Source organism: Fringilla coelebs, assembly GCF_963513975.1.
Source record: "Fringilla coelebs genome assembly, chromosome: 5".
Taxonomy (NCBI): Eukaryota; Metazoa; Chordata; class Aves; order Passeriformes; family Fringillidae; genus Fringilla; species Fringilla coelebs.
Genome location: NC_140033.1, coordinates 27,420,083 through 27,442,232, shown reverse-complemented (window position 1 = coordinate 27,442,232; position 22,150 = coordinate 27,420,083).

The following is a 22,150-nucleotide window of genomic DNA, read 5'->3' as shown; positions in this document are numbered from 1 at the left end:
GTGAATGATTATCATAACTGGTAATGAAATCTATTCCTGATTTTTTAATAATATCAAAATAATATGGGACAAATATTTTATAACAAGACAATACTCTTTTTATGGTTTTAGGAGTGCTTATTTGAACAGTATTATGACTATTATATGTTTTTAACTTTATGCTAACCAATTTAAAACTACTCAGACAAAGTTCACACTCACTTATAATATTTAATTTGTAATTTTGTTGTTCCTGTCATTGTAGCTCAGCTCCTCTCATGTTTAAATGCATTAGTTCTATTCATTGAAAGTAGCAATTTTTCTTCAATTGTCTTAAATAATACTTTGTAGTGCATTCACTGAAATTGTACTCTTGGAAAATAATGCAAAAATGTTAAAAAAAAAATCAGAAAATATTTAAACTAAAAAAATTATCTGTCGTAAGTACTTTGTTTTTTTCTTTTTCTATTTATCTTTTTTCTTTCTATCCCAACCTGTTCTCCTTCCCCCTCCCATCTAATCTTGTTAGGGAATAACCAATTATCTCACTTCCCAAGAGAATTCCCTATGCTTCAGGGTCTGCAGGGGTGATTTGCTTTCCTATCACAGTTGTTCTTTTTAAAATCATTTCATGTATTGTGGAGAAGAGAGAGGGTTCAAAATATGCTACTTATGAGCCGATTGCCATAGCTACCTAGTTATCAGAGAATTATCTATTCCTCTTTTCAGCCTGAAAAAGATGAAAGTATTCTGAGTTACTTAATAGCATCATTTCTTTAGTGTTTATTTGGCAAGGGGGCACAAACACACACATATACACCATGCACACACACGCACGCACACAGAGTATTTATTTAGTAAACAAATAATAAAGTATTTCAACAACTTTGACTGGTAATTCTCATCCCAGAACATTAGTTTTTGACTTGCATGATTTTGTGGAAAAAGACAATTCAATTCCATTTTTGCCCTGATGCATTATAGAGGGTCTTGACCTTGAAATTTTCTAAGAGCATGTTTCAGTTCAATTGTTCCCACTGTAAGGAAAATGGCTTGTGTTTTGTTTGAGGGAATCTTAAAAAAAAATTAGTTCTCCATGTCAGTTCATTGCAGAGGAGAAGAAAGAGGCAGATATTTACTGTCTGACCATCAATGTTAAGTTATAGACAAGGTATAAGTGTCTTGCGAGCATTGTAGTGGATTTCACTAAATGCCTGAATGATGGAAGAATGTAAAACCACTAAAAGTTCTTGTGATTCATACTCCAAAACCTAATACAACCACATTTACAACCACAAGTAAACTGCTTATATGAGATTAAGTTTTCCTCATTTTTTAAAATTACTGATGATATTACCCTTGTCCAAAAATGCTACAAGTACAACGAGATATGGACAAGATCTCCTCGGCCAGCCCTTACACAAAGTTATATCATTTTAATCCCCTGCATCTCTTTGCCAAGATCCACTTAAAAATCAGCTAGTTATGTCTATTAAACTTTTTGGTTGAAAGGTTATTCCATTATTCCATGCTCTGACAACCGTTATTTTTCTTCTGATAATATTGCTTTGCCACAGATAAAGAGGGAACTATTAGTAAAATGCACTGCCACTGTGAATGACAAGACAGAAATCCTCACTTGGCTGCTGCTTTTCCTATCAGGTGCACCAGTTTCCAGCTTGTCTCACCTAAAAAGTTTCTTTTATTGTATCACTTCTAAAGTTCTGGAAAGCTCTTGGATTACTTTTTATGAATATTTGGAAGCAAAAGCAGATAATTGAGTATATGAGGCATTTTCATGGAACTGTCTGGGGGGAAGGTTTGTTGCTAGTCTTGAGAGTGTCTAATGCCATATCTGATCAAGGAAATTAACATTTTTGTGTTAAAATACCAGAAAATATTTAAGCTAAAATTTCCATGTTTTCTGGGTAGAAGGCTGTGAAGTTTCTTTTCCTGTGCTTAAGAAAACATGCACAAAAAACCCAAGCTCTGTAGAATCTGAATCCAATAAAACTACTGGGCAGAAGCAACCTTGAGCATGGGCCAAGTATCAAATCCTTTAGAATAACTTGCTTGAAGTTAAAGACTGAAAAACATGAAGCTTTTTTTTTTTAATAAATCATGTAAATTCAAGCTAAATTTTGTTAATCCTGGACAAGTGGAAAATTCATATGATACTAATCTTTTGAGAAGCAGTAGTCTTTTACTCTGACATCAATGAAAGTGAGAAATTCACTTAAGAAAATGAGAGTATATGCCTCAGCTGGTTTTACCGGGAAGGATGAAACCTGTACTGTTCTTCGAGGAGAGTGGTTTTGGCATATGGCAGCCCAGTGAGACAGGATTATACCTGGGTAGATAATGCTGTAGCTTCTCAGGCCTGTTGTACTCAGATATTGCTGCAGAACAATAACAGGCAGAGACACTGTAGAAGTCTGTGATTGGCTTGGTGGAGATGTATTCCACCATTTACCATTTTTTAAAAGTTTTTAAATATAAAAAGCTGTACACATTCATTTTTGTGCCATAGGCAACTGGAAAGTAGGTTTGCTGCATTACAGGCTTGAGAAATTGCAGAAATAAAATGTCAAAAATTGTTTTAGTTTATTTTTTCAGACCAGCTGTGCTAAAAGGGAGTGGCCATTCTAACACACACATAAAATAAATTGTACTCTTTGTTTGTAGTATTATTGTGATCTACTCTTAAACTTATTAAGGCTAGAAAAGATATATGCACACATGCTGACTGGGAAGGTTAAAAAGCAAAATCTACCTTTTATTTTTCAATATAATATTGCCATCATTGTTTTCTATTAGTTTCTCTTTAAATCTATGTATTGTCCTTCTTATTTTGTACATTAAGCAGGGATTTTCATTGTGCTAATTAAATGGCACTTCTTTCTCCTCAAAGATTACAGTACACTTATTTCAGGATTTATTCTATTTATATATATGCTTGGAATTTTTCTGATGAAACCACATATAATCTAATAATGCCAATTAAATCAACCAAATTTAAGCACAAACACCATCATTGAGGTCTAGGGGATTTAAGAAAATGCTAATAAACATAGTATTATCTATATATTTAAGTTATCTGCCAAAATATTACTTACCTAATGTTTTTTTCTTTAAAATCCACATTCTCTTTTTTGTTTCAATGTAAAGGATATCATACGACAATTCTAATTCAGTATTCAGGCAAAACTGTAATTTGGTTTACTTTATTATTTTTATGTTACTTAGTTGAGATTTTCTCTCGCGTGAAACTTTCACATATGGGCATCTATACATGTAGTAGTTTTTATGTCTTTTGATGGCAGTTACATTTATTAAATTCTATTAAGTCCATTTTACCTACTTGCTATAGTCGTGAACAGGAATATCACAATTATAAATTTAGAAGCAGATTTATTCTTATGCCTCTGTGTTTTCTTTTTAGTCCATTTGTATAGTATTTAATTTATGTTCCCTTCTTTCTCCACAGGGTTGGGGTTTTTGTTTTTTAAAGGTACTTTTTTGGTATGTTGCACTACACCACTTGCCGTTGACAGACTCTACAAGGAAGAGAGAAGAAATTATTGATAATTTAATCAAAATTATTATTAGTCCAGTTAATCTAATGCTTACACTAATATGCCAAATTATAAATTAATTACAGCTAGTTCGCACTAATAATACAGTTATTCATCCTAGTTTACTTTATTCTCACTCCTCCAGTGTGTTGATAAATCCAGATATCAGTATTAAAAATCTGAGAAGAGTATGATGGTACTGGTAAGTTTGGATGCCAACTTGCTTTTGCATCTACATGAGACTCTTTTTATATGCTTGCCAAAACCATCAGATTACTTTCTTGGTTTTGATACGTCCTCAATTATATTATGTAATCATTATTTATTATATGTTGAATATTTCTTTATTGTCTTTGGTACCCTACAGCTGGCTTTATCATCAGCTGACCATTTGAAGATCTGGGTCTGATCATTGAAAGGCCCTGTGGTTAGCCCTGGCTCCACTCAGCTATGCTACAATCCTTTTCTAGTGTCATAGATAGCTTGTTCTGATGCACACCATAGCTATGAGTTGGTTTTAGGTATGTTCTGGTTTTGGCTGCAATAGAGTTAACTCTCTCCACAGTAGCTGGTGTGGAGCTGTGTTTAGGATTTGTTACAAAAACAATGCTGATAACACAGGGGTGTTTTAGCTGTTGCTGAGCAGAGTTTACCCAGAGTCAAGGCCTTTTCCACCTCTCACCCCACCAGTGAGGAGGCTGCAGTTGCACAAAGGTGTTGGGAGGGGACACAGCCAGAACAGCTGACCCCAGTGACCACAGGTTTATCCTAGACCATGTGGTGTCATTCTCAGCGTGTAAAGTGGGGAAAGAAGAAGGAAAAGACATTTGGGAGTGATTGCATTTTTTTTTTTCCTAAGTCACCCTTACCTGTGATAAAGCACTGCTTTCCTGGGTATGGCTGAACACTGGCCTGCCCGTAGGAAATAGTGAACAACCTCCTTGTCTTGCTTTGCTTGTGTGCACGGCTTTTCCTTTACCTATTAAACTGTGTTTATCTCAACCACAAGTTTTCTCACTGTTACCCTTTTTATTGTCTTTCCTGTCCCACAGAGAACTAAGTTGCTGCACAAGGCTGAACTGCTGCCTGGGGTTAGACTGCAACAATCCATTACTTACATAAATATATCAACACTATGGCAACAGAAGGCATCACCTCACGCCACTGGGCGTGAGGTGATGATTTACAGCTAAGCTAAATATCTAATGGCCATGGCCATCTGGTCATTCTTCAAGTGGGTTAAGGAAGTTCAGAGAAACTATAGATCCTGAAAAACTTATAGATCCTGAGACTTTTTCTGCTCTTGTAAAGACTGCATTCTCTTACTTGCATTTGGGATTATGAGGTTGCAGATGATTCTAGAGCTTTGTGAGCTTGCTGTCAAGATCAAAGTTCCATTTTTTTTTGAGCTGGGATGTCTTAGGGGAATATATTATGGTATTTAGTTCAATTAGTAATCTTTTGATTACATCAATTTTGATTTCAGGATATTATAAAATCATTCTCTCATATAGTCCAATTTTAAGAACCTTCATATAAATTTGGCCACAGTCCCTGAATAAGTAATGCAGTTCCCTATAAAACTCACATTTCATTTTGTTTCTACTTGGATTTAATAGTAAACTCATTACCGGTTCTAAGGCTCTTAAATAGGGTGCTGATGGCTGCCAATTTTTGTCCTAGAGACATATTTACATAGCAGGTAGAGAGATGCCTAGGCTTATTTTGTATGCTACGGCCAAAAGCAAATTCAAGCTGACTCCTTAGTCTGTAAAAGCAATGAAAAGGTCTTATGTCTTCCTTGGACATGATTAAACCCTTGAAAGGCTTAAAGACTCTCAGATAGAGGAAATTGAAATAGGCCCAAGAGATGCATGGAAGCAGAATAAACCTAGTACACTATGTAGGAAATATATTGAGAAAAATAAAGTATCATAGGAGTTTAGGAAACAAGTTTGAAATAAGTTCCCGAAGAAACCTTAAAGTAAAAATAAATTTCAAAGTCTGTAACACAGTATATTTCAGTTATACAAAAGATAAAAACAAAAAAAAAAAGTCAAATGCTTTACCAGAAGCCTAGCCTTCTGTGCCGAGTTTGCATGAACAGTTTTGGTCCAGGGAAGGTATGGGGGTGGCTTCTGTGAGAAGCTTGCCCAAAGATTCCCCCATGTCCAACAGAGCCAGTGCCAACCAACTTCATGCCAGGCCCACCACTGGTCAAGGCCAAGCGCATCAGTCACAGTAGTAGTGCCGCTGGCATAACAGATTTGAGAAGGGGAAAATTTGCTTCACAACAGCAGCTGCAACTCAGAGAGGACTGAGAATATGTGAAAGGAACAACTGTGCAGACACCCAGGTCAGTGAAGAAGGAGAGGGAAGAGGTGCATCATGCACTGGACCAGAGTTTTCCCTGCAGCCCATGATGAGTCAGCAGTCCCTCTGCAGCCCATGGATATCCAAATTGGAAAAGAGATCCACCTGCATCTCCTGGAGACCTCCATGCCAAGCAGATGAATGCCTGAAGGAGGCTGTGACCCCATTGGAAGTCTGGGCTAGAGCCAGCTCCATCCATTGCAGTGGCTTTGGATTTTAATGGACTCCTTTACTGCCACAAGGTTCCGGCCCTGGGAATTTGGGCTTTTTGATCAGGCTGCCACTAGGCTGGGGTCGTCCTTGTGCCTTGTTCCCATGGGTAAAGCAACACTCTTCTTACTGCTGCATGACATTTAGTATCTGTATCAACAGGAAAACTGTGAAAAGGGATTAAATAGGAGAACTAGGAATCATCCATAAACAACAAATGTTTTTAAGGAGCAAGCCTTCTCAGAAATAGAATCTAAAATTTATTATATCTCTTTAGACACTGATTCCCATGTGTACCTACAGTGATAATTTTTATGTTCTCTTTGTCCACACAAGTGGTAAATTGCATCAGTGACTGGATGAGTATGTAGGCTAGTCATGTTAAGGGATTTTAGAGATGTTTTTGTTTTGCTTCAAGTGAATTCTTTCATAGATGACTAGACTGAGGAACTTTGATATCCTTGAAGCTTGCTTATCTTTTTCTGCCTAAATTGGCTCTGAAAATTAATCTAGTTTTGCAATCCTATTTTTTTCCTATGATCACAGGAGGATGCACAGCTGTAAGTGAGAAGGGTGTTTCTGCCAGCAGTGTCTCTTGCAGAGAAGGTAGTCTCAAGTGTTCAGTCTAATTTCATCTGTTATTGTGAACAGATTCATTTTATTTAGTAAGTTCTCAGCTTGTTTAAACAAGACATTTCTATGAAAAGGGAACATGAATACGATAACTTCATTGTCTTTTTAAAGAGATGTTCCTTAAGCCTAAGGGCTGAAAGCAGAAGTAGGAGATACAAATTAAAGAAAGAGAAAAAGAGAAGCTCTCCTATATTTACATCATAATGAAATCTTATGTATATGAGGTTTTCCCTAGAACATTTCTAAAGATCAGGTTAATCAAAACAGAGAGAGCTGTGGATGCCTTTAACCTAATGCATTAATTTGACAACATTTAGCATGTCTGTAGTTACATCTATTCAGCAAAATTAAGAATACAATGTTTAAGAGAAAAAAATAAGTAGTTTAAAGACAAACTTTACCTTTAAAGTTATAAGAAGCTTTGGCTTATCTGAACAGTTTGTATTTATATATGTTTATGAATTAATTAACGGGGAAATTATTTGAATATGTAATTTTTTTAAACTTTTGTGATAGGTCCTTTCTTTTCACAAATATTGTAAGAGTTAACTTTCTAAAGAACCATCATAGTTTCCCACCTGAATTAAAGGACTAATTTTCCAGTACTGACTGGTGTTTTCATGTGTAAATAGCACCAAAATCAAACTAAAAGCTCTTTTCTTGCAAAAATCTGCAAATACCAGAGTCTGTGTTAAAATTTAAGGTAAAAAAATCTAACATGTACAGTCACTAATGGCTGGCTCAACATCTGTGAACATCTCATTTTAAATGAGGGAGAAATGCAGAGGATTTACTTTTCACAGGACTTTGTCATCAAACGCGTATACTTTGTTATGCTCAGACAGTGTTGTTTCATTTTTAGGGTATACAAAAACCACTTATGTCCATAGGCTTTAAAAGCAGACTTTCTGTTCTGCAGATGGGACAGTTGCACATTCTCCCAATCAATGGAGGTTGTATTTAAATTAAGACTTTATATATGACAGGTAAATTTCTTTAAAATTGGTTTTATGTATATCCGGTGCTGTGAATTTTTTTTCTAATTTTGGCCATGCTCAAATCAGAAGAAATAACGGAAAATCATATCATTTTGCATTATTTTGAGGTAGGGTTCTTTGATAGCATCCTTATTGCAACTGTGAGTTAGAAAGATTTGCAAAACTCTAACAAAGACAGAATACAACATTTTAAAAGCTCTTTTCTACAAAGTGCCTCTGTTTATATCTGGTTTCTGAGAAAAATAAGGGCTTTTTGTTTTCTGTTTTCTTGTTTCTTGTATATTAAAAAAGTAACACAGTCATGAAACTAATATCAAATTATTTTTGTACTCATACTTGAAAGACATGCTGATATTGTGAATATGACATTATTAAGTTTCATTATGAAATTATCACAATAATTAAAGTCAGCTGTGAAACACTAGTTGAAGAGTAACTGTCTCATTTTAAAATAATATCATTAGTCCTTGTCATGTAGAGAAATGTAACTAATGTAAATTTAATTTACATATCCTTGCATATTTATTTTCTTTCTTTAATCTTGTAATCACCATGAGAAATTTTGCAAAAAGGTGACCTTAATAAGTAATTAACATTTTTCCTAAACTCAACCTAACAATTGTTAGTTTACTATTATTAGTGTTCCTGTAAACAAAGAAAAACTCAGTTCTAAAAAAAAAATGCTCAAAAAGGAGAAAACCTAAATATAATGGTAAAAAATGCATTATTTCATTTAGAAGAGTTGAGATAATAATAAAAACATTAACATTTACATATGCAGATACAGCCACAGAGTTCAGACCGACTGTGAATCTCCTTGTATGATTCTTGTTGACCAATGGTTACTATCATGCTGTCTTCAATCTTTTTTTTAATCAGGCAGAAAACTCAGAGTCAGGTATTAATTATTTGTATTAGATGTCGGCCAATTTATTTTCCTTTTTCTCTATGAATTATTCACAACCATATTCTCAAATATAGTAATTATTCAAGGACTATTTTCTGTAGTGAGTGGTGAATAACGTGTTCACAAAATAAGGATTCTGAATGTATTTTAAAGATAAAATTAAAATTCTGTTCTGATTTCTGTGGGTACAAATTCATAGGAAAAAGAATTCTTCTTGCATCAATGAGCAGAAAACTAAACAACTGAAGCGATTGGGATACACTAGGAATTCTCTGAAACACAAGTAATTTCCAGGGCCTGAGAAGCCTAGAATTGAAAGTATAAATATTTAAGTTGTTCAATTAACTATTCATTTTATTTGAATAATCTGTCATTGCTATAGAAAATTATTCTCATTGGCACATCTTCCTTCCAACAACCCATTTGCTAGAATATTCACAAGAAGGCGAACATAAAGCCGTCAGTACAAGTGAAAGGATTCATTTAACAGTGAATATTCACAGGAAATTATTTGCCCAGCTGGCAGAAATCACTGTGGTAGCTAGAATAATTACTGGATATCTGAACTACATAGTTTTAGCCAAGACTCAAAAGCTTTTCCTGAAAAATGGAATCATAGGGCTTGGAATATTTTAAATGAGCTTTTGATATTTCTTCAGTGCTAGTTCCATATGACATGTGCCTCCATTGCTAAACTAAAATAAAAATCCACTCTCTGGATCTGATTCTGCTCTGAGATACATGAATTAATCAATGTAGTAGGATATAATCAGAAGTAGCCTGTAATGTTGACATCTCTTCCAGGTACTGTATTTCTGTGAGAATGGATCTCTTGTTAATGAGCTGGGAGCTTTGTAACGAAATGCAGTTGTCATAAATTTATTCCACAATAGTACTTTGTTTAGTTGGTGATGTGATACGTAGTGACTATAATTTGCTACTGAGAAACTAGGTTTAACAACTTGCTTTATCATAATCATAGTCAGCATAAGTCAGACGTTGTTTTGGACTTTCCAAACTGTGGCAAAAATTTTCTTTTGTACTTGCTTTTTTCCTCAAAAAATCTAGGATTTTTCTTTTGATCTTTCACGCTGTGAAATTTAACATTCTAAGGTTATTTTATCCTCCTAAAATATTCCTCCTAAATTATGGAAGTATTCTACTGTTCTTTTAACTTGTTCAGGCAGATTTAAATAATAAGACATAATTATTAAATATTAACATGTACTCTGCAACAATCTAAGACTATTTCTTAATGCAATTAATTGTGGTGTTAGCAACATATTTTTCAAATGGGCTGGCTCAAATTACTTTAATGGAAAAGAAATATGCAACTGCTTCAATGTATTAGAATAAGACTTTAGAATCATGCTATTCTATCTAGAACATTAGATTAAGAAACATAAAGTGTTCTTTTATCTCATGCTTTGTCTTTCAAAATGTCATTCTATAATATAGTCAATAAATATTTTACCATTTTATGGAAACTACATGAAAAATAGTTTTTAGCAGCTAATATTATTAATGGTTAGTCAATGCTTAAAAAGCAACAACTAAATGGAGTAACATTCTCCAACAATTCCTGATGGCTTAGTGTAACAGATATCACTAAATTACAGGTAAGTAAAGACTTACCCACCTAATTTCCCATTGCCTTGACACTTCTGCTACCACTTTCAGTGCATTCCTCTTCTCTGAGTTTTTAAATCAGGGTTTGATATCTTTTAGATAATAGTCCTTAAACTGATGAGACTCCAAAGACAAAAAATCTGGCATTAGGGCATATGGCCTATGTGGTTTTCAAGAAGGCATAATCTAAAAAAAAAACCAACCAAGTTTTAATAGTTATATACTAGGAAAGTAAAGTACTTAATTCTGAACCTGAAATATGTTAATCTGAAAGTCTTTGAAGAGGCTGAAGTATTCAATTTTCAATCCACCAACCCACCAACAGTGTGTTACCTAATCAGAGTAGGCTACCTTTTACATGAAATTGACTGTGTTTAAATGTCCTATCAAACAGTTGCCTGAATAAACCTAGTAGCTCTTTACTTTTTAACTTCTTACTCAAGAAGTTTTCCGTCTGCCATGCCTTTGACTCATTTTTCATAGCATCGATTATGTCTTTGCCTTACACCGTCTCACACCAATTGGCCTACACTATCAAATCCATGATAATGAAACATCTGGGCTTGATCTGAGCAATGCATCTCTTCTTATGGCTGCTGCAGAGTAAGAACAAAAGGGAGAAGGTACAGTACATGTTGTAGTCATTTAAGCAGAACACACATATAAACAATGTTTTTTCAAATCTCAAGTTCAAATTTCAGGCGTTAGCAGATAGGAGTTTGGAGCTCAAGGATACCCTCATCACTGGTTATAGGGAGATTAACAATATTTGGTCTGCCTTGGAATATTTGTTCACTGCCTTGGAAAACCATGTGTCAATGTAGATACAGGACAACTATTTTTTCTCATATGTGTTATGTATGCAATGATGTCTCACTACTAATGGCCTTCATTCTATGGAAATTTTAGTGGATTCAATAGAAAAATTATTTCCAAGAAACTCAGATATGAGGGCATTGGATAAAAAAAGAGAGGTAGCTGAGTCCACAAAGTGTATATTAAGATATCATTTATCATTTCCCCTGTTCTTAGTTTTACACTGTATCTGCTACGCTACAACCATATCGCTGCACTTGCTTGTGGCCATGTACCCTCATTCTTAATGGTATATCAACATTTGTTTGCATTTTCAGGTAGATATTTTTGGATGATTAATTTGGGTGTCAAAAATCAGACTGCTGTCTTCCAGATACTATTCTGATAAGATTAACTGTGTCATTATCCATAGGTATGAGGTATTTCAATTCTAGCCCATTGCTCTGTCTTGATAATTAAGTTGTCACTCCTTTAAGCAATTTATGACAATATAGTATGCAATTGTTTTATTATACATGAAAGCCTGTAACAGACAGGGTCCCATCAGTGGATGTGCATGACTGACAAAAAGAAAATAAAGTGGATGTCACTAAGAAAACAAATGGAAAGAAAAACCTAGAAAACAATGATATATAGCATTTCTAGGGGCTTTTTAAAATGTTTTCTCAGAATTAAAATATCTCCAGCTAACATGATTTACAGAGATTTGTTAATTCATTTCCAAGCAGGTAATTCTACATGGTAATTGTGAAATTAATAAGTTAACATGCATTAAGTAAATAAACAATGAGTATTAGAATATTGCAAAACACATCTATTTGTAGTAAGTATGACCACCTTCTTTCAGCTAATATTCATGAGAGAAAAAAAGCAAGAAAGGGTTTTCATGACAGAAACCTTTGTCCAAACCTGCTGAATTCAAGAATTTAAGATTTTTTTTTTTTTCAGCAAAAATGTGGGCGAAGAAGACTTTGAGTCCAGTCACTTGTCCAAATGCACATTCAATTGCATTTCAAATGCAGTGTCATCTTCCTCAACTTCTTTTCTCAATGATTTTTTAGCAAAATCAGGACATTTTCTAACCATCTTTCTGGAAGATCATTTTATAGGTACCTCTTTCAGAGGTTTTTTTCTTCAGAGCAGATGCATGTTCTCACTGCTACAGTCAAAATGTTAGCCACCTCACCTTCTTTACCTTCTAAAGTTATGTTCAAGTGTAATTTTGGTTGGCTGGGTGGGTGAGTCAGTAGGTGACTGCAAATAATTTTTTATTCCAAGAAACTTTAAATAACTTTTTATTAGGAATTCAGAGAAAATCAGAGTTTAATGGATTACATAACCTCCTATCACAAAGGCATATTTGGGCATGTTGGGTTGTTGCTTCTGTTTTCTGGCATTATCACCCACACAATGGGTCACATTCACTTATATCCCTGCAGGGGCTGGTCTCTATCCTACCTAATGGTCTTCTGCACATGCACAATTATCAATAAGAATGAACATCAAGGATGAGGCATTTGAAATGTACACTTCTTCAGTGATCTAAGTCTCCACTACACCGACTAGAATAAATATTTGGCAAAAATATATAAAAACATGTACATATCCCACTGTGAATATGTGTAATATAAAGACAAAAAATCCACCTAGAACTGTGTCCTTTGGGTGACCTCCGGAGTCTTGAAAGGCTTTTAAATTGGCAAGTAGTTATATAAAACTGAGCTAAGTAGCAAATGCATTAGAAAAGAATATGAATGCATTGAAAAAGAGTACAGTTTGAAAAGACAGTATGAAAAGAGTCCAGGAAATAAAACATGTTAAAACTACCATGACATCAAACAAAGCAACAAATCGAGTTCCACATACACATTAGAACTAAGAAGAAAACAGCTTAGCCCTATTTATTTGAGAGAAAAGTAAACACAATGGATGTTGCAGGAAAAGCTGAAGTAGTCAATGCTGCCTCATTTCACTCCTCCCAAAAATAAAAAAAAAAAAGAAAAACCAAGATTAATTATGACCAGACTCTAAGGAAAATTAGTTTTAACATAGAGACAGACACAGGCAGAATGTGTAAAAAATAGCTTTAAAAGTGTACATAGATCAGATGCATTCAAATCCACAGGCTCAGATAAAATTCTCCCCTAGGTACTTAAGGAACTAGCTAATACAATCTTGTAATCATTAGTCATTCCCTTAGACAAACTACTGAGCATGAGAAAAGTCCCAGGGTATTGACGAAGGCCAAACACAGTATTTATTCTTAAAAGGAAGGTGAAAGAAGAACCAGAAAGTTATAGGTATCATTCTGATTTCAGTACATAAAAAAAGGTTTAATTTTCTTTTTAAAGCAAACATTTTGTAAACTCTTAGGATATAATAAGATCTGAGAAAGATAGTCAGCATCCTTATGTCAATAATGATGTAATTTCCTTATTTGTGAGAATGGATTCTTTATTGGACAATGGGAAATTCTTCATGATTTATTGCATTTCTTACAAATAGGTTATATAGAATATTCTTATAAGAAAATGAGAAAAATACAGCTCAAATTAAAATAAACTATTTTTCTGAGGGAAAAAAAAGAAGGGCTTTTTCTCAATTCTTTATCTAAAAGCAGATTAATCCAAAAGGACTCTTATAGGGGCGGTTTCAGTGTGATTTTATACCATATTTACACTAACTTAAATAAGAGAATATGTGCACCTCAAAAGAGGAGAAAAAAAATATCCTTGGCTAGAGGGCCAGACTTAGGGACAACCTTTGCAAATTGGAGCCATAGCAAAAAATCAGCAGGAGGCAATTCAATTAAGAAAACTGCAAAGCACCATTCCCAGGAAGAAAGAAATCTGTCATCATTGCAGCATAGGGGCAACCTGGCTATAGGCTGTCACATGGACACAAAGGTTCTCCAGGATAAAGCTAATTGAACTCAAGGCTATCATACAATTTCAGAATGATTCTCCAAGAAGTATTCTGTGTAAAACTCAAGAAATTATTGCCCTAAGTAATGGGAAATCTTAATCGGAAATAATATATCAAAACCAGTGTTTTGGGAGCGACACTGATGCAGACAGACCAGACACAATGTAAAGGAGGAAAAGATATTTAGGAGATAAGATCTAAGATTTGTTTTGTACAGATCCTTAAATACTAAAATAGAAGACTGTGTAAGAGGACCCGATAATTGCATTTTGGATTTTTATAGGGTACAATCAAGTGTTTTGCATGTCTACTAAAGCAAAGACAAATGTGTAATCTATTTGATTAGCAGTAAAAAGATGTTTCTGGAAGTTACAAAAAGAAGCATTCTAGCACTGTGACAAAAACTGAAATTGTCAATCCAGGGGAAATTTTGGAAATTTACTTCCTTGGAGATTTTTAGCAGACATTTAAGGGATATAAGAACATAAGAATGGCCGAAGTGGGTTACTCCACAGTGGATAGGACAATATTTCATGCAGTGCTGGAGGGGTGGAGGTAAGTTAGCTCGTGGCAGTGGCTCCGCTATAACACGCACTGAACCCCCAGAAATTTTCGACTGGGAGAACAATAAACCAGGACCATTTAACTTGTGCTTAATAGTCTCAGGTTTTTTTCTCTGAATTTTTCTTGTGAACCCATTTAACATTTTTAGCTTGCACAGTGTCCAGTGCAAACATTCTTCACAGCCTTATGTGAACCATGTCCTAATGATCGTTTTAAGCCATCTGTCTGGCACCTCCTTTCAATGCCCATAGCTTCTTCTCCTGAAAGAGGAAATTAAGTATATTTCCCTATTTGCTGTCCTGATGCCACTCTCAGGCCTCTCAAACATCTTCCCTCATTCATATCTTTAGCTGGAAAATTAAAAGTCTTTTTGGATGAATGTTTGCTAGGAATTGCCCAAGGTATGGTGGAACTGCTCTGGGCAGAGGATTAGAGTAGATGGATAAGCTGTTTTGAAACCCTTTTAAGCATCATGAAACAGAGTCATGACCTGTATGATTCCTCCTATTGTCAAAATTTCAGCATATTCTCTTTACTGCAATCTCTTAACTATAATATAAATAACCTGTTTACCAGAATGTGGTTAAGAAAACTAAGATTAAGAGAAGCAAAATCATGTAAATGGCACACAAAAGCCTGTATTTTAAACAAAACCATAAAATAAAACTGAAAATTAGATATATTTTTTGACAATCATCTAGTTTTCTGTTCTACAGAAAATAACCTGCTTGAAATATGAATTTATAATCGGTTGGCAAAAATAATTTCAAAAAGTATCTTTGAGAGAAATTAGATTCTGTTCTAGTTTTTCCATAAATATTTTGTTTTAAAAATTATCTTTAAAACCATGGAATTTCAAATAAGCTTCTATTTAATAAAAGAAAAGAGCTGTTAGCAAATTAAAAGAAGTCCTTTAAATTGCCACCAGAAGCTGAATGGAAACAAAGGACCAATTTCCCATGTGAAAATAACAAATTCAGCTTGTATTTCCTGTGGATGGGTTTGCAATAGCAATTGTTATTTACCTGAGGTTGCATATTTTTAATTACTTAACAGGATATATGACACTGGACTCTCTTTTTCTTCCCTTATGTTTTTTAATACTAAACTACAGGTTTTACACTCAATACATATAATGAATTGTAAAATATGCCATTAAAATAATGTTTATTGAATTATATTAATGAATTTTGCACAGAATTTTGGCAATAGTGTAATGAATGTAAATATTTTTGTCTTAGAAAGCATAGAAAAAATTAAAACATTAAAGTATCTGGCTAAGCAACAAAAATCCTCTATTTTTCCTTTATCCAGGAAAGAATTGTTCCTTGCTCCCACAACATAGATTTGGCAATAATATAGACCCACTGATCTTAAAAAAACCCAATGCATAACAGGTTTTCCTCTTGAAGAAAATAATGTTAATAAGCACCACAGTCTTTCCCATTCTCTCTGGATCTTGTCACTCCAGAAAACATAATGTCATCTTGTTAGTGGCCTTTGGTTGGCAGACATGGAGAGATGCATAGAAGCAAAACCTGTTAGTGCTGTGTAATCCAAGCTGGGCTGTGGTGCTCTTCATATAAGCTTTGAAGCCTTATGAGTATCTGTGGGCAAGTACTTAGAATGACAAAGATAATGTGCTTTGGTTTATCACAGAGCACATTGGGGAGGTTAAGGCAGCATTGCAGGGCTATTCATGTTTTTACACAAAACCAGACAAAAATTAAAGAAATAGTCCCTTATAAGAAGATTTTTAAATAGGAACTATCTCTGGAAAAGAAGATTAATTTCTGTAAAAAATAATTTTAAAATAATATTTAAAAATTTTACCGGTCCTTTGCCATCCTAGAAATTGAACATCAGGATTTCTCTCATTAAGTCTTCCATAGGTATAAAGTCTTGTTGTAATGATGCTGATATGTCATTACATTTACTGCATGGTTTATTGTACATATATGAGAGAAATCACCAGGCTTACATACTGGGGTTAAACTTTGCTTCTGGGAGTCTGAATTTGTTTTTACTAGGCCTATTCCTTTACACTTCCTCTTGAGCTGGAACTTGACAGCTTTTTCATAAACAGACTATAAAAAAATTACTTAAGAAGTATTCAGGGCTAAGCACTTCATACTCATTAGATTTTTAGTAACACACCTATTTGCTAGCATCGAATGGTAATAAAAGGTAATTTACATGGATCTGCAATAAGATTTTTAAAACCCTGTTAGGAAAATATGTGCAGTAATTTTAATTTACTTTTATTGCTTTCATTATTTAAATTAAACCTACAGATGTTTGTTTTTATTGGAAAGCTATATTCGTGCAAACTTGGAATCAAATTTTAAACACTTTTTCTGTCTCACTAATTCTCTTTAAAGAAATTAAGTTGATTTTCCATTTATATTTTCATTTAAGAAATTCTATTCTCATTCATTTTGTTTGAAATCTCAGCTTTGAAACAATGTAAATGAGATCAGAATTTGACCCAGTGAAAATGGTTTGCCATCAAAGGATTCACACTTCAAGCTGTGTTATGTAGCTTTCCAAAAGTGACATCTGGCCTCTTGGCAGGTTCCTCAGGCAGCTGTGCTGGTGGCTTAGAAATTGCTGATGGGCCTGCCATATGCAGTACCTGCAGTTTGGCTGCTTCAGGCTTGCTCCACTTCATTGCCCTACTGAATAAAATTTGCTTTGAATTATCTTCTATTTGAAATTATTGGCATCCAAATCTTTTTTTTTTTCCCCGTAATTCAATCAGAGATGTGGTCAGAAAGGAGAGTTCCAACTTTTGCTGCATTGGCTCAGCTAGAGAAAACAGCTCTGTCATCTAAGAATATCACTGTGCTGCTGGCTGCTATTGAACAGATCCCCAGGGGCTGAACAACAGGTCTGCATAACTCACCTGTGCCCTTGATTGGGCATTCTGGGTGAATGTATGGCCTGTACAGCTCTGGAGTGGCCTGGAATCTGTTCATTTAGTTTCCTAGGATAGAATTTGGTGTACATACTTATTATTTCATGAAAGGTTGAAAGTGGTGAGATGTCAATAAAGCTGACAGTATTTATAAACACAGGTCGCATTCAGGGAATATTTGTCTGTTTGGTATGTTAATACAACGAAAAATGGGACAAAAGTTCCAAAGACTGACAGAAGGGACCACAGAGAGAGCTTTGTGTTCTTTAGCAGGATGCTTTAATCAATTTGTTTTTCTTCTTTGACTGCACATCTGCACAGAGGAACATCCTTTTATGGCTGTATTGCTTCAGCACCTAGAGACCCATATTTCTACAAGGTATAAATTGTGCTAAACTCTGTACTCTCACTGAAATTACTAATAACAGCAGTGCCTGGCTGTGCTTTGCTGCATGTTAAGATTCTCTCCCTCTTCTACTCCACCTTAAATAGTAGATACCATGCCCAGATTAGCACAGCAGAGATGCAAGGAGCAATGCACAACTGCTTTGCAAATGTTCTCAATGTCAGTGGTATAAACTCTGAAATAATCTCTCAAATCATTAAATTCTTGAAAGATTTTGGTCATTATTTCATATCCTTCAGTAAATGTATTAAACACAAAACAACAGAGAGACATCTCTTAAAAAGTTATTTTAAAGTCAGCATGTACTCAAATACACACTTTTAATAAATATCTCTAAAGCAGAGTAACTGAGCACACATTGGCCAGGAAACAGCAAAATTTAGATAACATATAGATTATAAACTCCGTCAATCTGAATAGGGATGACAATACAGGCCGTTACAAGTACTTAGTGCAACATAATTCTTCCTGTGCATCTTGTGTGATAGATGGAGTCTGGTGGGTTGACCCTGGCTGGTAGCTAAGCCCCTGCTTTATCACTTTCTCACTCTCCCCTTTTGGGATGGGGGGGGGGGGAGAATTGAAAGGACAAGAGCAAGAAAACTCATGGGTTGAGAAAAAGACAGTTTCATGTGTAAAGGAGAAAGAAGGAAAACAAAGATATTGAAAGACAATCACTCAATACCTCCTACCAACAGACTGATGTCCATCCAGTTTCTGAGCAACGGCACAGCACAAATTTACAATGGGCAAATCACTCCTGACTGGCCTGATTGCATTGGTGGGATTTGAGGATTGACAAAGGTAGAGAATATTTGACAATTTTGATTTTAGCAAGGCTTTTAACACAATATGCTTATGTTCTTGCATTCAAGTTGGAGGGTTACAGTATAGGTAGATAGAAAAGCAGATGGATGAAAAAGTGGGTAAGTGCTTGAGCTCAGAAGTCCCTGATTAATGACATCTAATCTACCCAGAAGCAGAGTACTGCAAGAGTCTGTATGGAACCTGCCCTATTTAATGTCTTTGTCAATGACCTGGAGGAATATGTACACTCGTCAGGTCTAGAGATGGCAACGAACTGCAGAGTGCAATTAATAGGCTTGAGGACAGGGTCAGGTACTCAGACCTGTAGGGATTACCCAAGTGTTCCATTTAAAAATCAACAAAGACATTTTCAAAGTCCTGCAACAAATATGGACTAATCACCCACAACAGTACAGAATAGGGATGGACTGAATAACTTTGCAGCAGCTCTTATGAAAAGAACCTGAGGGTCCTGATGAGCAACAAACTGAAAGCAAAGCCAGCAGTGAGCCCCAGCAGCAGAGAGGCTGTGCAAAAGGGAGTACAGATTTTGGGGTGAGGGAGAGGATGATACTCTGACTTTGAACCTGTTGAAATGCATCTAGAGTTCTATGTCTAGTTTCCTATCCTCCAGGACATGAAAGGCATTGATAACTTGGAGTGAGCTCAGTAGAAGGCCAATGCAGAAGGGACACCTGCCTGTTGAAGAGATGCTGAGGGAGCTGGGCTTGGAAAAGGGGTGACTTTGGGAAGGGTGGCAGCTGCCTTTCTAGAATGTATGGGGACATTGGCAAGAATCAGGTAATTCTTGCCAACCTCCCCATAAGACAGGGGATTGGTGCATGGCAGGATGACAAGGGGCAAGGGACATATTTTGAAAAAAAACAGGTTCTGACTGAATGGAAAGAGAAACTGTTTCCACATGAGCACTGTTAGGTGATGGAGTAGGCTGCCTAAACTGTTCATGGAGTCTTTGTCCTTGGAGATTTCCAAGACCTGACTGGATAAAACTTTGACAAATTTGGTAACTAACCCTGTTTTGAGCTGCAAGTCAGATCTGAGACCTTCTGAGACTATTTCCAGCACAAATTGTCTGGTGAAATTGCTAATCTAAAGAGACTATAACAACTCAAGGAGCCACTGAAAGTTGCTGTGTAGAAAAGCAAAATGACCAGCAAGAGCTCTGTGGATTACAAAAAAAGATACCTCTTGTTTTAATCTCTCTTACTTACCAAACCTGAATTTTTCTCTTTAAAACCCATTCCCCCCCACCGCCTTTTTTATGTTACACTAAAATTTACAATTAGAGATTGAACATGCTTCTCATGTTTTAGGGTGATCTTTTCAAGAAATCACAGACAGATCTACCTCAAGAAACTGGATTTCACTAGGTTCTACTACATCTTAAGAGAGGTGTAATCAGTTATATTATTTTTTGCTCCTTTATGTTCATAACGGTCAACTGCAGGGAGCTTGAGACTTCCTTTCTGCTCCTGAAACTGTGTGGAAGAGTAATTACTGATACAATGTTCCATTAGAAAACAGCTATGAGATTGTCCATGAAATAAGCAATAAATAGAAGGGACAACATGCTGTTTTCCTGAAACTGAGTGAATGGCTGACATTTTCTTGCAGTTTCACCACTTCAATACACCAGTTATCATATTAGTCTTGTCAGGAATGAAACTGTGCATCAGAGAGCAGGTTATTTCCATTCATGCAAGCCATTTGTTTTACCTTTCACTTTCTGCGTGTTCTGAGTGTTTAAATAAAATTTTTCCACGTGCTGGGTTTATACATTTTCTTTTTATTGATAATGCAGCTTTTTTTCCAGTACAATACAGGAGAAGGAGAGAAGCTTCATACACGTATCAATGGTACTACATAACCTGATCACTTATGATTACAGGGAAACTGGACCTAAGGAATCTGACAGCTCCTGGCATTATGCTCTGTGTTTTTGCTCACCTCAGTGATATATGTGCTGCTTTAATGCCTAAAACCTCGTCTTTTCTCCTTAATTCATAGGCAACATAAAGGAGACAATTTTCTGCTATACAAGGTATGTATGGGGCCTGGCTGAGATAGAGTTCAGTTTTCCCATAGCAGCCCTCACAGTGTTGTGTTTTGCACTTGTAGCTGGAAATGTTCAGTCTTCCTCATCTCCACACACACACCAGTAGGCTGATGGTGGCAAGATCTTGGCAAACTGACCAAAGGGTTATTCTATACCATATGATGCCTGCTCAACCATAAAAGTTCAGAGAAAGGAGGAGGAAAGGACACATTTGTTATTAAAATGTTTATCTGCCAGAGTAACCACTGTGCATTCCGAAGTCCCATACATCCATTTAAATAATGATATAAGCCAAATATGTAAATAAATGCACATTGTAGATAAACTTTCATATGACCACTTTTCCTGTATTCTGTATGCTCTGATTTTATGTGGCAGTTATTCAGCACATGAATATGTTATGTCTTTATCTTGTGATTTGGAAAAGACTGAGATAATATATTATTTTGAATTATTTATTAGTAATAAGGGTTATGAAAATAATTGCAATCTAAATATGTATGCTCATTATTAATACATAGGACATGTAAGAGATTTTTTCCCCTGTATTTAATGTACTCTTGTCCCATTCAAGATAATAGGTCAAGATTTTGCTGGAGTTCCTTAACATAACCTCAGTTATGTAACTGGGCATCTAATCTAAGTAATCAAAAAGGCTCCATCTGCTGTAACTGGAGGAAGGAGGAAGAAAATAGATTGTAATTTAATGTAATTATTGATCAGTTTTTATAAAGCTTAAGGCTTTTTTATAAGGCTTTTACAAATAAAAATTCACAAAAGCTATGCTTTATATATCCTGTATCTTATCTTATACGTAAGGTATACATGCTACAATGACATAACTATAGGTAGTTGCATAGACATGCAACTTCTGGACATGCAGCTATAAAGACAGGAAGAGAAAGTGTGCCCTCTGGGAGACCCTCATGCTAACTCTATCTCTGCAGAGGAGATGGTTTGCCTCCTCAGGGGGACCATTTCCCTGGCCATTGTCTCATTGACTATAGAGAAAGCCTGCACCAGGCTAAATGTTGGGCTAGAATGCCCAAATTCTACAACACAAGCCTCATCATCAGATTTCTGCTTATTCATGGGAAACCTCTGTCTTCTAGGAGTCCTGCCTTAAAAGAGCTGAACTTAATGCTTCCAATACAAATGACAACTTGCTCTGCCTTTAACCTGGTGCCAGTGTAGAGGCACAACTGACTGTGTCAGTGTGAAGCATTATGTACAATGGATCTACAGAACTGTTCTATCTTTATATGAGAAATTTTTAGCTTGCAGCCTAATGGTAATTGGCCAGATAAATGCTTTACAGCATTCAATGCATACCA